This window comes from Hakea prostrata, chromosome 9, assembly GCF_041222555.1.
Source record: "Hakea prostrata isolate BN-2017 chromosome 9, UWA_Hpros_2, whole genome shotgun sequence".
NCBI classification, from domain to species: domain Eukaryota; kingdom Viridiplantae; phylum Streptophyta; class Magnoliopsida; order Proteales; family Proteaceae; genus Hakea; species Hakea prostrata.
The window spans coordinates 11,262,879-11,278,819 of NC_142608.1; the positions used below are offsets into that span (position 1 = coordinate 11,262,879).

The following is a 15,941-nucleotide window of genomic DNA, read 5'->3' on the forward strand; positions in this document are numbered from 1 at the left end:
ATTTTTATTTAGAACGTTAGAGTTATCATGTTCAATATAGTTATTGGTTATACATTAAATTTGGAATGATAAAATTTTGTATAGAAAACATATCATCAGATTATGGAATGATATAAAGATAACAATAACATCATCGAAACATATCAATAATTTTCATATTCCTTATTTTGAATAATAAGGTAATCAAGCTTTATACAAAGGTTGTTATATCATCAATGTGGAATGATTTCACAAAACCTCTATACTCCACAATTCTGTCAAATTATTTGAAATATGTAAATTGTCATGAATGCTAACTATAGCTAAATGAAATTTGAACAATTCAAAATAACATAGAGTTGGATTAAGACATATCTATTTATACGGTCTTTAACTCCATCTCCTCCACAATTTTGAATATTCGATTTGTATTTCAATCACTTTGTAAGGGCATCTGCCATATTCTATCTTGATCACACATCAACTAAAGTGATCACTTCTTGTTTTATTAGATAATTTAGAATAACATGCATTACCTAATTTGTCTCCTATTACCATTAAAGAGTGAGGTATTAACTATCATTGTTGTTACTTGATTATCACAAAACAAATCTTTAAGTTAATCAAAGGAATATCCAGGATCAGATCTTTTATCCATTCTCTGCTTTATCTCCTCTTGAGGCTTGAAATTATAATTCTGATTCCATAAAAAATAGAACTCAAAACAATATAAGTTTATCTCTTGAATTTTATTTCAACAGCCACTTCACCTAGTGTAAAAATAATCACTAGTAGATTTGTTGTTTATATTTCTGAGCAATAAAATGCATCAAAATTATCCTTCCAAAATTTGAGAATGTCCAATTTAGAGAAGAGCAAAATTTCAAGTACCATTAAGGTATCTTATTACCTTGTAAAGGCAAACCAATGCTTTCTACTAGGATTACTAGTGAGTCAACTTAGCATACCTACTATATAGGTTATGTCTGGTTAAATACAACTTATTGCATACAAAAGACTATCAACCAGTTTAGAATGATTTAACTAATTCACAGATTTACCATCATTCGATACAAACTTTGTTATAATCATATGATGTCTTTATTAGTTTGTATCCACTATATTCCCATCCAAAAAGTAGATTGTCAATATAGTTAAATTAGTTAAGGGTAATTTCTTGTCCAGAAAAACTTACTATCATGCCAATAATGGTGTCTACAACACCAAGATCCGTCATGTCAAATTCTTTAGCTAAGATTTCTTTGATGTCACTCACTACAGAATGATTAGAACCAAGAATTAGCATGTCGTTTACATATAAGCAAATAATTATGACTTTATTCGACACAGATTTATAATCAAGGCATTTATCAAAGTTGCTCGTTTGAAACCCAAAGCTCCTTGTTTATTTTGTCAAATTTTTGTGCCATAATTTAGATGTTATTTAAGATTATAAAAAACTAAATTAATTTATGGTTTTTATGTTCGAAACCTTTCATGACATGCATACCCTTCAAGTTTGTTCATGTAAGTTTTATAATTAATATACTTTGTCCATATCATTCACTCTATCAGAATCCACAAAATTTAAAATCGATATGAATCACTTGATATGAAACAAAAAACATAGAGACATATCTTTTTGATGTACAAGACCAAGAATCAACGACACAAGAATCATGAGACTGAATCAAAAAACACATTAATGTTCTATAAAACAAATTTAGACTCTTTCATCCAAATTTTGTTTTCGCTTTCTTGCATTGATTTTAGACCCAATGAAGATCTCTAACTTGGTCATGTTAATTGGACGCATATCTCCATTCAGGTGTTCTCTTTTTTCCCTTCCTTTTTTTTTATTCAAAAAGAAATGCTAAAAAAAAAAAAAATCTTGACAGAAGAGAGTAAGAGGCAGTTTTTATTTTTATTTTTAGATTTCAATAGTGACAAAGCCATTACTTTATTCACTTTAATCGGAACCTTTCTTTTGTATTTTAACAATTGTAAAGTTGGAAGAAAATAACCACCAACCCATTAGGAATTGGGTTGTTTTATTTCTTAGTTTTAACTTCAATGAATTGAAGTAACAACTGAAGTCATGCTTCCTCCATTATGTGGTTATGCAAATATGATATCTTTCTTATTTCAAATTGCATGGCTTGAGAGTTCACTTTGAAGTACTTCAGTCAAATGTTACTCATCTAATATACCATGTGATATGGAAAAAATATGATCGAACTGGGTTCATTTTTGGTTCGACCCTCGACTCCGGTCGAGACGAAAGGAATCGACTCGCTTTCGAGCGAGCCGGGTTCAGAAGATAACTTGCTGAGGAAGAAAACTAACTCAGTCACAAGTACGCCCTAATCCGATACTTTCGGAGTAGGTTAATCAACCTAATGACGGCTAGCATAATTCGGCAGCTGTCATTCATCGCTATCATATAGATAGCCATCAGATAACAGCCGGGTTATGCTATGAGTCATCTACTAGTCCAAACTAGTAGAAGTCTATCACTCAACGGATCTATCAGTTAAGATCCAACGACTACCCGAAGAAGGCTCAAATACATCCAACGAAGGAGATTCGAAGGTATATTCTATATAAGACATCACCTATTCACAAGGTGGGGATGAACGAAAACACTTAGATGCTTATTATCTGAATTGTATTCTTGTTATTCATTCCTTAGCTCTGTGCTCTAACAGAGCCGTTTGTGATTAAGTTCATCAACTGACTTAGGCTTCGGAGGTGAACTCCCGATCCCAGCGGTCGAACCACATCTGATGCTTTATTTTGCAGGTCATTCTTAGGAGATCTAAGGGCTGAGCAGATTTTGGACGCATCACCATACATATAAACCACAAGAAGGGGCTTTGGTCAATTAACAAACCCAGCCACTTAAGAGAAATCATATTTTAGATTTCATAACCAATTTTCTTTTTATACAAAAAATATAGAGCAAATTGCATTGGCACCCCAAAATGGAGGCTATAAAGCACTGACACCCCACTTTATGTTTAAAAAACACAGACACCCCACTTCATTAAACACATTAGTCCATTATGTTAGTAAAACTATTAATTCACTGTTAACTTTTTTTTAATTCCAAAAATACCCTTACAAAAAATTGAAGAGAAAAAAATAAAATAAAAAAACAACCCCAGGTTCCCAATCCATCTGCTTCACTGACGGCACCAAGTTCGTCGACCTTGATCCAAGCCACTCTTTTGGTCGTGCGGTCTTTGGCTCCGCTCCGATGCGTGATGAATGGCTTCCATCCTAAATCGCTACCTATCTATGAATATTTGGTTCATGAGTTCGCCGTCTTCGACTGATGGCTCTCTTCGATTCCTCGACCTACCCAGCCTAATAGACTATTTGTCTACTCTGCAACTTCTTACGGGCCAATCAGCTATGTTAAGAAACAACTTGTGCATGGATAACCATAGAAAACCATCTTCGATTCTATCCATGAGAATGGGATTGATTGTGGTATTTACTTCCAGAGCATCTTGCCACTTTGTTTTACAGGAATTTATGGAAACTAAAATATAAATCTGAGTTTCCACCAATACAATTTGAAGTTCAAGAGGGATGCCAGAGAAGGTAAATTGCCTAGCTTGACAATGATGAGCATGGTGGGTTCTTCGATCATGTTAGTATGTTACTACTCCATATGCGAAAGTACCAAACCTTGATGGGAACACGGGCCTTGCTCTTGACTTTTTCAATTTTGATACATTGGGAGTTTATGTGCCGAAAATCATGGTCTCTCCTTGGATCAAGAAAGACACTGGTAGTTTCAGTTTGATTTTATACTTTTCTTTCTTATTAATGATAACTCATGTTTGATCAGCGTGTGTTTTTATGTTCCTGTAGTGATAAGTGCCCCCAAAAGGTCCAACTCTGAGCTCTGAGTTTGAGCATTCTTCAATACCTGCAACCATAAAGAAGATGTTCAACCTCTCCTCCAACTTCCTTATTCACGAGATGATTGGGCCGGCATTTGAGCAGCTAGTGGGAGAATTCATGTCGCCTAAATTGATTGTCCAGGTATTTCTCGCAAGAACCTTTGCGTTTTGTCTTCCATCTTTATCAACACATGGTCCTGCCGTGGAGGACATTAATGGGAAAGATTACCAATTGTGTTTTGGAGGGGGTTTTGATTTGTTGCAGAGGTGTTACCAGACGTGGCTTTCCTTAGAAAAACAGAAGGAAAAGAAGATGTGCAGGGAAGAAAACGATTAAATGATTGTACGCAGGGTTATTGCTTTTTGGTTTTTTGGATAAATGAGGAAGATATTTGGAGAATAAGTCAAGGGTATAATAGTCTTTTCAATAATATAACTAACCATTCAAACATAATAGGACCTATATGTTTTTTAAACATAAAGTGGGGTGTCAGTGCTTTAAGGTCTCAATTTTGGGGTGCCAGTGTAATTTGCTCAAAAATGTAAAAGAAATCAAAGAGAAAAGAAAAAGGAAAAAAGGAATAGAGAGGCACGATTGCACCTGGGAAAAAAAAGAGAACCGAACAAAATTGTGCGCTTTGGCGTGTGCCTTGACTGTGCCCTCTTTTTGATGTAGTAAATATAAACTGTGCCCTCTTCAATGTTACCATAATGTAATTGTGAAGCACAATGGAAACATAGATGGTACACACATGCAGCCAATGAATCCAATGTAAACGGAAGTCTGTTTTGTTGGTATGTGTGCAAGCTGACCCTTTTCCTTTTTTTTTCTGAACTCATGAAAACATCAACATATGTGGTTCAGATTGCATACATGTCTAAACTGAAAGCTTCCTCCTACAGAGAACACGTAATTTGGTGTGACGATTTACTGGAGTAGTAGATGGATAGACAATCACTCTTGCCCTCTTGAGAACAAACCTCTTAAAGATAACGTTCTACCTCTAATACCGCCATACATCCTTTTGCAGCAGTAGTAATCGGTTGCCAGGTCAAAAAAATTGCCTCCTCAATGGTCATCGCCAATGGGTTATACCTGAATGTGGAGGCATTTTAATCACAAACCGTGCAAGCAAAGATCCCTTGATTCCAAAAACCATGTTGTCCATCCCTTGAATTTAAATGCTTTGTGAGAGCACTAGTGGCGACAATAATGGAATCAACCAGAATGGATTTGGTTACCAAAAAAAAAAAACCAGAATGGATTTGGAATCAGTGAAACAATTGAAAGGGTTAGTTGAGATTAGAATTAATATGTCCACCTCGTTCATCTGCCTCAGCTTGGGCGCCATTAAGCTTCCAGTTCAGCGTACAACTCACAGATAGGATGACAAATTTAAGATTGTTAAGGTTTATGTAAATATTTTCCATCTAATACGCCATGCATATAAAACAGAAGATGTTTTTAGTAAACCAAAGAAACCACGTTCTAAATTTCATAATCAATTTTCTTTATAAAAAAATATAAAAAGAAATCGAAGGAGAAAAGATGGAGAGAGGACAATTCCCATCTCTGCTAACCCATAGAAAGAAAACAAATAACCTCAGTTTGGGTTGTACCTTACTTTCTTTACCTTGGCCAGAATATTGATTGCACAATGTATCCTTGAATGATATCATCTTAGGTTCATACCTAATGAGATTCTTCAAAGTAATATGCAGCGTTTTGATTGCAGCACCAATCAAACTACTTCCAATAATATAAATTCCCCAGGCAACACCCAGCACAGAAACTCCGATGTCAATCGTGATTCCAATTGCCGCGAAGGTGTAACGCAAGTTCGGGATCAATGCCTGGCTGAGACCAAGAACTCGAAGCTCCCGCCATCAAGAAGCCAGACACAATTGTACAGGGGAAAAAGCCAAGTGTGGGATGACATATGCTCCAACTGTTGTCTAATTTAACGTGGTGAATGATCTTTGACAAAAACCAGCTCAATATTAAAATGGTTCAGAGATACCACTTGGGAATAAATAGGTTCGGAGATACCACTTGGGAACACATAGGTTCAGAGAGACCACTTCGGGCCAAATCCTGTGCAATTAAAATATTGAAGATTTTATCCCAACAGTTGGAACTGCAATTGGCAAATACTATTATGTACAGTTACTGATGTAGTCTAATCAAGTTTTCATCTTCCAAATTGAAAACTGATTAAAACACTGACTGTCAGTTTTGGCTAAGGTTCAGATGGGATAATCTATCAGAGCAAACACAGGAATAATTCTCAGGCTCCCAAACGGGTGGGTTTCAATGGATTCCTCCACGGTTTTGGGTAAATCCCTTCCCATTCAAATTGGCTTAGTTGGGCCAGTCGTGAATTACAAATACAAATAGGGCACAAAAAAAGGAAAAACAACCGACGTGAAATCAATAAACATGATGTGAAGAGTTAACCATTTATCACACATTTTATATTGTCATGCACTTCACATTTAAATTCCTGTCTAGCTTAAATTCCCTCTAGTTTTGTGGAAAGAAACTAAAGTACTAACTAAGAAAAAAAGAAAAGAAAATGTTTTATTGTAGATTTGTTGCAACTTGGGATATTGGAGAAAATTAAATAGCAATGTCAGTCTCTCTTATCTATAATTATTTATTTATTTACTTTTATTATCCAAAAGATAACTATTTCCCTAGTTTCTTTGGAAGAATTGATTTTCGTATAATTTCATTCGTACACGTATAATATTTTGATGGAAAGACAGAAGAAAAATGATAACAAATGCTTGAGAGATGACATCAATTTTGGTTTACAAATTGAAGTGTCACAGATTCATCTTCTACCTCCACAATAGATTTCAGTACATTTTCTTAAAAACCCTAGTAAAATTACATGTGAGGATCAAGTCAATGTTATACAGTCTGATTTGGGTTATTGGTTCTAGTCTTCTAGGACCAAAGAAGTGTGAAAGAAAAGATTTGCAACAAATGTTACGATTGCATTCAGGGGTGGACTCACTAAGGGGCCGGGGGTCATGGCCCCCGGATTTTTAAAATTTTTTCATAATTGCCTTAATTTTCTCATTTCTTACATTAATTTCTTTTATTTTTGCAGTTTTTTCTCTTCCTAAGTGTGAAATTTCACTATTTGGCCCCCCTACCCCAATATTGAGAACAAATTTGAAAGGTAAAATAATGGGTATAAATGTTATCTATATCTAAAAACTAATTCATCAATCCCTATTTATTCTCCCCTCTTTTCTTTCTCTCTCATGTTTTTTTCTTATTTATTCTCTCCTCTTTCTACAAACATGAGTTAAAGGAAATTTTTCAAAAAAAAAACTCTTATTAGATATATATATATAAAATGTCATTTCTAATTAGAAACTCCTCAATCCCTATTTATTCTCTCGTGTCTCATCTCTCCTCTCTCCTCTCTCCTCTTTTCTTCCTATTTATTCTCTTCCATTTCTTTTTTTCATATTTATTCTTCCCTTTTTATAAGCGTGGGTTAAGGAAAATTTGAGAAAAAATCTTCTCCACAATTGGGTACTCTTTCTCTTTCTCAATTTATTTATTGTTTCTCTCTTTGTTATTTTTTTAAATATTCTTTTGATTTTATATTCTTTTTTTTATTTATTTCTTCTGTAATTTTGTTATTTGATTTTATATTGTGAATAAAATGTTTATAGTTAGTAAAGTAATCTCTTACCTTGAAAAAAAATAAAATTTGGTTTGCATCTTACTTTTTAGGGTTGAAGTCATGTGTATTTTTTTTGGTGTGCTGATGCTTTAATTTACCTATATATTGTTGAAAAAAAATATCATTATCAATAATTTACCTATTTTTGTCAAATATATGTGACCCCACAAAATATATGTGGACCTATTTCTCAATATAGTAATATAATTCATAGGTGAGACCCCCAATGGGTCTTATAAGGGCCCACACAATATGTGTGGCGAAAAAACATTGGTGCTTCCCCAATTTGAACTTCTATACTTTGGCCCCCCAATATTGAATCCTGGTTTCGCCCCTGATTGCATTGATTCATATAATAAATTTTATGCTTTTGTTCCAAGAATAAATTAAAATGGTGAATTGGTGGATATCCTTTTGAGTTCATTAGAAAAATGTATGCACATCCTCAAAGAAAAATTGAATGCAAAGGAGTTTTGAGTTTGGTTGCAGTTTTAGATATACTTTCAAATTCTATTTAGAGCAGATTTATTAATCATATCTAATATTAATTATCAAATGTTATGTATTATATTACAATTACAGACTTAATAAAAATATCCAATTAATTAATTAATGAGTTTGCTGGGTGTCTTAGAAAGAAGACCTAAACATTTTGCTGTAATTCATATTTTTATAATAGTAGTATAGTATAGTATGATGTTTAATCAACAATTCAATACTTAATGCAATGAAATCTTCGATTCTCTAAAACAGCTAGATGGAAAGACGATCAAGGCACAAATATGGGACACTGCCGGTCAAGTGTGGTTCCGTGCCATCACCACTGGTTAATATAGAGGTGCAATTGGTGCTCTCCTGGTCTATGACATAACAAAGAGAGACTTTTGACAATGTACCGAGGTGATTTAGCGAAATGAGGGATTCCATAGAATCCGACATTGTCGTCTTGCTAGTAGGGAACAAGATTGATTTGCCACACACTTCAGAGCTGTACCAGAGGATGATGGATGGCTTGGCAGAGAAGGAAGGGCTTTTATTTCTTGAGACATCAGCATTGGAAGCACACAATATTGTGAATGCTTTCGAAACTATTATATATAATAAAGTTCTACCACATTATAAGCAAGAAAGCACTGCCGGTCAAGAGTGGTTCCGTGCCATCACCACTGGTTATTACAGAGGTGCAGTTGGTGCTCTCCTGGTCTATGATATAACAAAGAGAGAAATTTTTGAAAATGTACCGAGGTGGCCTCGCGAAATGAGGGATTTCAGCTGAGGAAGCAACCAAGTCAACTAGTCTTTCAAGTCAAGGTACTAGAAAATTGGAATAGAAAAAGTTGTTGATGCACTGGAAAATTAGAACAGAAAAAGTTGTTGTCTCACTTGAAGAACAAGACTTAGTCTAAATAAGCGATATTTTGCAGAGACTGTTCTTTGGGTGTTTTAGAAATGTAGAAAATTTCTATTCGTACAGACCAAAAAGCCTGAGATTTAGTTGGAATTGGGGAAGATCATAAACATTTTGTCCCCTACATCATACCTGCTGAATATGGTAAGAGAGAATTTGTGCATAATCTGATTCTCTCTGGATATAAATAATCAAAGCATCCCAAGAGATGTCAATTTTCAGTCAACCATAGCTAATGTTTAGAAAAACCATCCACAAAGATTCCATAAACCCAACTTGATCTTTTCAATCGTGGGTATTGAATAGACACTAGAAAAAAAATATTAGACAAGTAGATACATTGTTTATTTAGTGATTAATATTCTTAATGACCCACATAAGATATTGTTGTTGCAGAATCCTGCTCAACCGTGTTGGTCGAGTTTCGTCTCCGATGAACAAGTTAGGCAAGGCTGAGAGAACCATAAATCTAATATATCTTTTAAACCTCAACTAGATACTTTTGAATACTTACCTTCTATCGTTGTGTACCAGAGTATTTATAGTAGTATGTTCTCTTTTAAGATCTATATGTGCAGCGCCACGTGTACTTGGACGTAATTGGACGTGACGTAAGTGACGGCTTGTTACCTTTTCGAAAAGTTGTTGTTTGCTTGTGTTTCCACGTGGGTTAATCTGATCCATTCATTCGGTTTCTTATTAGAATTTGAAGGAGGGGCCGTTGATGATGAGTGCTTTCCTTGAGATTAGATCTCTTTTAGCCCCTCTGATGGGTATCTTTTTAGAATTTCTAAAGCCCCTAAATCTGCTCCCTTGGACTTACTTTTCTTCCAAGTCTTTAGAGTGGAAACTTAGAAGGGGTATAAAAGCATCTGCTGACTTTGTCTTCCTAACTTCTTCATTTCTCTGAGTGCTTAAACAGTGTTAGAGCTCTTCGTGCTTTCGAAATCTTGCCCTGGCTTAGCCTCTTTGGTTTACTTAAAAGAAGGTTCTCCCTTCATTTGTGTTTTTTATTCGCTTAGAATGGCTAAACTCTTGTGCTTCAAGCAAGCGTTGTTTGGAGAAACTTCTATTCGTCTGTAAAGTAAATTCTTCTTCCATTTTCTTCTTCATTTACAAGTCTTTTCAGTACTTTGTTTTTGATTTGCTATGTTTCTTTTGTTGTAATATTAGTCCCACATCGACTGATGTGGAAATATGTGGAGAGGAAGAGGCTATAAAAGAATGCCTCTTCCTTCTTCTTTAATCATCCCAAATATCTTCTCTCTTGGATATTTATTTATTTATAGTGGAATTTTCTCTCTTGCCCATATATTATTGTGTCTTTCTTTTCTCTTAGTTGTTATTTTGTGTTCTTCTTTTCTCTTTTTTGTTGTTCTTTCGGTGGGTTCTTCATACCCGCGTTCGCGTTTTTGTTCTCGTGGTTGCGTGTCCGCTTCCTCGAAAATTCCTTGGGGGTTTGTTTGTTTGGTTTAGGGTGTGAGTATCTCTTTGTTGCTCTTGATTCCCTTGGTGGATCCTTCCATCGATAGTAATTTTTTTTCTCCTCTCTCGTTTTCCGTGGTTTCTTTTCGGGTATCCTGGGTTTTGGGTGATTAGTGCATTCTGATTTTGTCTAAGGAGTCGGTTTTTGCGGACCGCTTGTGTCCCTCCAGTCTTTCCCGAAATTTTCCTGGTGCATTTTGGTTCAACCATATACCGTGGAGATAACTCGAGAAGACAAGTTTCACGTGAAATAGTGGGAGTTATTCTCCCCAACAACGGTTCGTGATAGAAGCAATGGCAGCAAAAATTGACATCGGCAAGTTTGACGCACGAAATTCTCATTATGGAAAATGAAGATGAAGGCATTATTGATAAAAGATAACTCGCCTGGAAGCCATCGGTGTTCGGGCGGGTTCACGACAACAAAGTGGAAATAGATGCGATTGCTCTTTCGATTTGCATCTAGCATTATCGATGATATTTTAGCGGGCATAGAAGAGAGAACGCTAGGAGGTTTGGGATCACCTCATCAAATTGTATGAAGCCAAAATCACTTCACCTCATCAAATTGTAGATAAGGTAGAAACATCTCAGGGTGCGTTGTTAAGGAGAGATTCTTTATAGCAAAGCACGACGGTATCCAAGGATAGATTGGAGCTCACCGATGCTTGGATCTTGGATTCGGGAGCAACATGGCACATGATCTCTCGCAGAGATTGGTTTCAAACTTATGAACCTATCTCTCAGAGTGGTCCGTATACATGGGAAATGATCATGCCTTGGAGATTGTTGGAGTTGGCACCATCAAGTTGAAAATGTACGATGGTATGATACGCACTATTCAAAATGTGCGATGTGAAGGGCTTAAAGAAGAATCTATTGTCTTTGGGACAATTAGATGAAATTGGGTGCAAGACACGCATCCAAAATGGAATGATGAGGATCGTCAAAGGAGCGCTAGTTGTAATGAAAGCTGAAGGGGCGCAAATTTGTACGAGTAATGGGAGAAACATGTCCGGAGGCGAGAAGCATCGGTTGCATCACCGCATCTGCGAAGAGATGACAAGTGTGGCATCGAAAATTGGCCCACATGTCGAGCAAGGGTTGAAGGTTCTCTGCGATTACTCCCGGTCTCCAAAGGTTTCATTACCCTTTTGTGAGCACCGTGTTACAAGCAAGCGCATAGATTGAAGTTCAATGCATCCGATTCCGGGAGTGTGTTCGATTAGTTCACTCTAATGTATGGCACCACCGGTTACATCTCCGGGAGGAGCAAGGTACTATGTATCTTTCATTGATGATTATTCCGAAGATGTTGGGTGTTTCCTATCAAGAGAAGTCGATGTGTTTTCGGTTTCAAAACATTCAAAGCGCAGTTGACAGCGAGAGAAAATCGTGCCTCGACGGACAATGGCGTGAATATCGGGGATGACTTCTTTGAGTTTTGTAATCAAGAAGGCATCAAGAGACAACTCACGGTGGCTTACACTCCTCAACGAATGGAGTAGCAGCGGTTGATAGAACTCTACTCAAAGAGCGGTGATGTTGAGCTCCGTATGGCTAGTCCTTTGGGCGAGCCACACTGCTTTGTGATTATCGATCACCAACAAGATCGATTGATTTGAAGACCCGTGGAGATGTGGCTCGCGTTGATTATTCCCCGCACACATTTGGGAGTCCCTGTCGTGATGTATCATCCCCAAGAAATTTCGAAGTTGGATCCAAAATCCGAAATGCGTTCTTGGGAAATCGATGGAGTCGGGGTATCCGTGGGATCCCACCGCCCACAAGTCGTCATCGCGAGTGTCATTTTTGCGGATAGCCAATGGAGATGTGAGTAGCATTTCAATAGAAATTCCGGAGGTACACGTTCGGAGAGAGTCCAATCCGTTCTTCCGGGGTAGAAAATTCTTCCGGCGATCGGATGAGCAGTCCTTGAGTCTCACCTGAGTTCCTCCCTCGTGAAAGACATACACCAACCTGGCTCGATTATATTATGGAGAGCAACATTGCATCTGTCTTCTACGAGATGGTGAGCCATCAACATTCAGAGCGTTGATAGCTCAGCGTCACTTTGGATGGCCTTCGGAAGAACTAGAGCTCTTCATAGAATAAGCGTGGAGCTTGTACCTTTACCCACGAAGGAAGCCCATTGGTAACATGGGTTTACAAGATCAACACGTGATGATCGTGGCGGTATCTCATGGTGATCAGGATATGCTCGGGAGGTGTTGATTTCCAATCTTTTCTCCGTGGTTCGCTTCTACGTCCGGATGTTCCCTTTGTGCTCGTTTGATCTACATCTTGGCGTTAGATGTAAAACGCATTTCTTCATGGAGATCTTGAAGAAGAAATCTATATGCTCCAACCGGGTTTTGAAGAACCGAAAGGGGAACTTGGTTTGCGTTGCATCTCTATACGGCTTAAACAGGCGCCAGTGTTGGTATAAGAGTTTGATTCCTTCATATTGAGCCTTGGATACAACGACTTGCTTCGCCCTTGTCGTATCGAGGTTTGGTGTGATGATTTCATCATTTTCTGTTGTATGTCTGATATGTTGGTGTCGCCCCAACAAAGATCGGATCGTAGATTAAAGGCTCTTGGCTAGGGAATTTGAAATGAGGATCCGGACCCGCAACAAGATTCTAGGGATGCAAATTCACCGAGACAATAACGGAAGATTTGGCTATCTCGGAAGAGTTACTTAGGAAAGTCTTGCGCCGCTTCAATATGCAAGCGTAAGCCATTTCTACTCCTCTTCCCGTTATTTCGTTATCCTCGTATGTGTCCTGCTGAGCGGTGGAGATGTCTCGGTCCGTTGCTCGCTCGCTGTTGTCAAGCCGCATTGCACATGCGGGGGAGTGATTGTCGCTATGGCAATCCGACAAGAGCATTGGATTATAGTGAAGAGGATCCTAAGATACATTAAGGACCTGTGCTCTCTGTTTGGAGGATCGTTTTCGATATGTTGTTCGTTTGCGGGATCTTGATAGGAAATCCCTCGCTTGTGTTTACATTGCGGCGTGGTGTATCCTCCCTCTCTCCGCAGTATATGCGCTCCGCTTGTAAGACACGGATCGAGTTCATAAGACTTGGCACACCGGAGTTCTCTGTTTGGCCGTGCCTTGCACATTGCAGGAATCCCTTTTCATTCCGGGACAAAACACATGGTACAATATCTTTGTTCGTGAGTGGTGGAAGCGGAGGGTGGATATCGAAATCCACACGAGAGAACCTGCGATGCATTGACAAAGCAATCATCCGCAGTTCTTTGGTGCGATCCTGTTGGCTTGTAGAGCATGCCTGGTGGTGGCAGATAGAGCTGTGGAGTTGTTGGTTCTCATCTATCTCCGTGGGTTGTTGTAATTTGTCCCACTCGCGTGTGGAAATATGTGGAGGGAAGAGGCTATAAAGATGCCTCTTCCTTCTTCTTTAATCATCCCAAATATCTTCTCTCTTGGATATTTATTTATTTATAGTGGAATTTTCTCTCTTGCCCATATATTATTGTGTCTTTCTTTTCTCTTAGTTGTTATTATTGTGTTCTTCTTTTCTCTTATTTGCTGTTCTATTCGGTGGGTTCTTCTACCCGCTCTTTGTCTGCAATTGTTGTGGTGCCCTGTTTTGAACCTTTTATGTTGTGAACCATTTAGGGTCTCTTACCTCCCATACTTCATTCTTATTCACCTTACGGTTTCCTTATGATAGGAAGAAAAACTGTAGCTAGGAAGCCTCGTCGATCCATAGTGGAAACTGTCGAATCCTCTGATTCTGAAAGATTGGCTGACTTCGAGCAAGCGATGAGTAGTCAATCCAATCCTTTGTTTGTGTCAAGCTCTGCTCAAGAATCGTCTAGAAATGATGGTGAGGATTCCGAGCTTGACACTCGACCATCAGTGATTCCTTGTACAACAAAGCCGATCCTTAGTACTCGGGCAAGGTTCAAGGCCCAGAGGCAAGAATGGGTCGATAGTCTGACGCCCCAGCAGTATAAATTAGAACAGGATTAAGATCCTTCACGTGACCATATAGAATCCGATCGTAAAAAGTTTGGTCCAAAGTTTAGGGTGTCAGAAATCTCTATTCAGAGGTTAGAGGAAATTCCGACAATATATGATATCCCTTTAGATTTCCTCCTCCGAGCCCTGAGAAAAATGACCGTGCTCATAAGTGCCGTTTGTCTTATATGAGGACTCATTAAAGAGTGGATTCAGGCTCCCTGCCCCCCCCCCCCCCCCCAATTTTTTTCGACATCCTTTGTCCCTTTGAGATGTGTCCGAGAATGTTTGTCCCAAATCGCTAGAGAAATTTGATTTGTTTTTGGGGTTTTTGCCAGCGACCAAAAGTAAATGTCCAACCATCCTTGGCTCTCTTTTTGCATTTTTTTTATGGCAAAAAAGATGGAGCAATTATGATGGTTTTATTTGTCTAAGAGACCGTCCAGCCAATCAGGTTGGGATGGTAAATTTGTAAGGAACGATATCCTCCCTTCGAACACCAAGAGTTGGAGTCCCAAGTTTCTCTATATCCAACCTCCCCGAACACCTAGCTTTTTTGACCTCATGGAATAAGTGTCCTCCAAAGAGATCCAAAAATATTTCGATACTCATTCCTCCAGAGGAACGAGCGAAAGAACTGATGCTCAAGATTTTGACCGAGGACAAAAATTTTCTAGCAGTGAATGGCTTTTGCCTCGAGCACCCAGAGATCTTAAGTTTCTAGGGTTTTCTTCCTGATAAGTTGGTGTTTGTTTTCATGATTTGGTGATTGTTTTGATAAGTTCTTGTGGTCGTTCTTAACCCTTGATTCTCTTTTTTGTAGTGTTGCTAAGGCCAACTACGTGTGCTAAGGCCACAACTTAGAAAATAAAAGCGGTCAAAGAAAAGCACCTGGCCAAAGCTGAAAGGTTAAGAAGCTTGAGGTCTAAGGGTCAAGGTACCCTTTGGCCCTCCTCCTCAATCACCGAAGAGGGCCAACTCATCCAGGCCTGAAGTCAAGCAACCTCCTCTTCCTAAGAAGTGCTTTAGGGCCAAAGGATCTATGCCCGAAAAGCCACTGCCGTCAGAGAAAAATTCCGGCCGGGATGGCTTCTACTAGTTTGAGACCGGCCAGTGCTTCTTCTTCCTTATCACCACTTCTTCTCCCAAATTGGACGTTGACAACTGAGTCAATTGTCCTTTCAACAGCCAAAGGACCACCCTTATTGCAAAGGAATGGCTTACAAATATCTTACTTCGAGCATACCAAAAGTTAATGGAAGGGCTCACCCCTCTTCATCGGTACGATGTAGCGACTGAGTAAGTATTGTTCGAGCACCTTGACTCTATTATTTATATGGGTTCTATGTGATCACACTTTGTTGATGTGTTCTTTCTCAGGATGCTCTGCAACCTTACCCAAGCTTTGGGTTCTTGCTTGGGGACAGCGCGTCACGACCACCTGTCGGTG

General features: G+C 38.3%; 1 long non-coding RNA gene and 1 pseudogene across 1 annotated transcript; both read left to right on the forward strand.

Moving 5' to 3' along the window:
• Positions 1 to 3,139: 3,139 nt before the first annotated feature.
• LOC149004638 (non-specific phospholipase C6-like) lies at positions 3,140 to 4,669 on the forward strand (annotated as a pseudogene).
• A 5,268-nt stretch (positions 4,670 to 9,937) lies between these two features.
• On the forward strand, positions 9,938 to 15,941 carry LOC149004639 (uncharacterized). Its single transcript, XR_016175476.1, has 3 exons — positions 9,938 to 10,092; positions 15,315 to 15,790; positions 15,872 to 15,941. It is a non-coding gene; the product is annotated as an uncharacterized LOC149004639 (long non-coding RNA).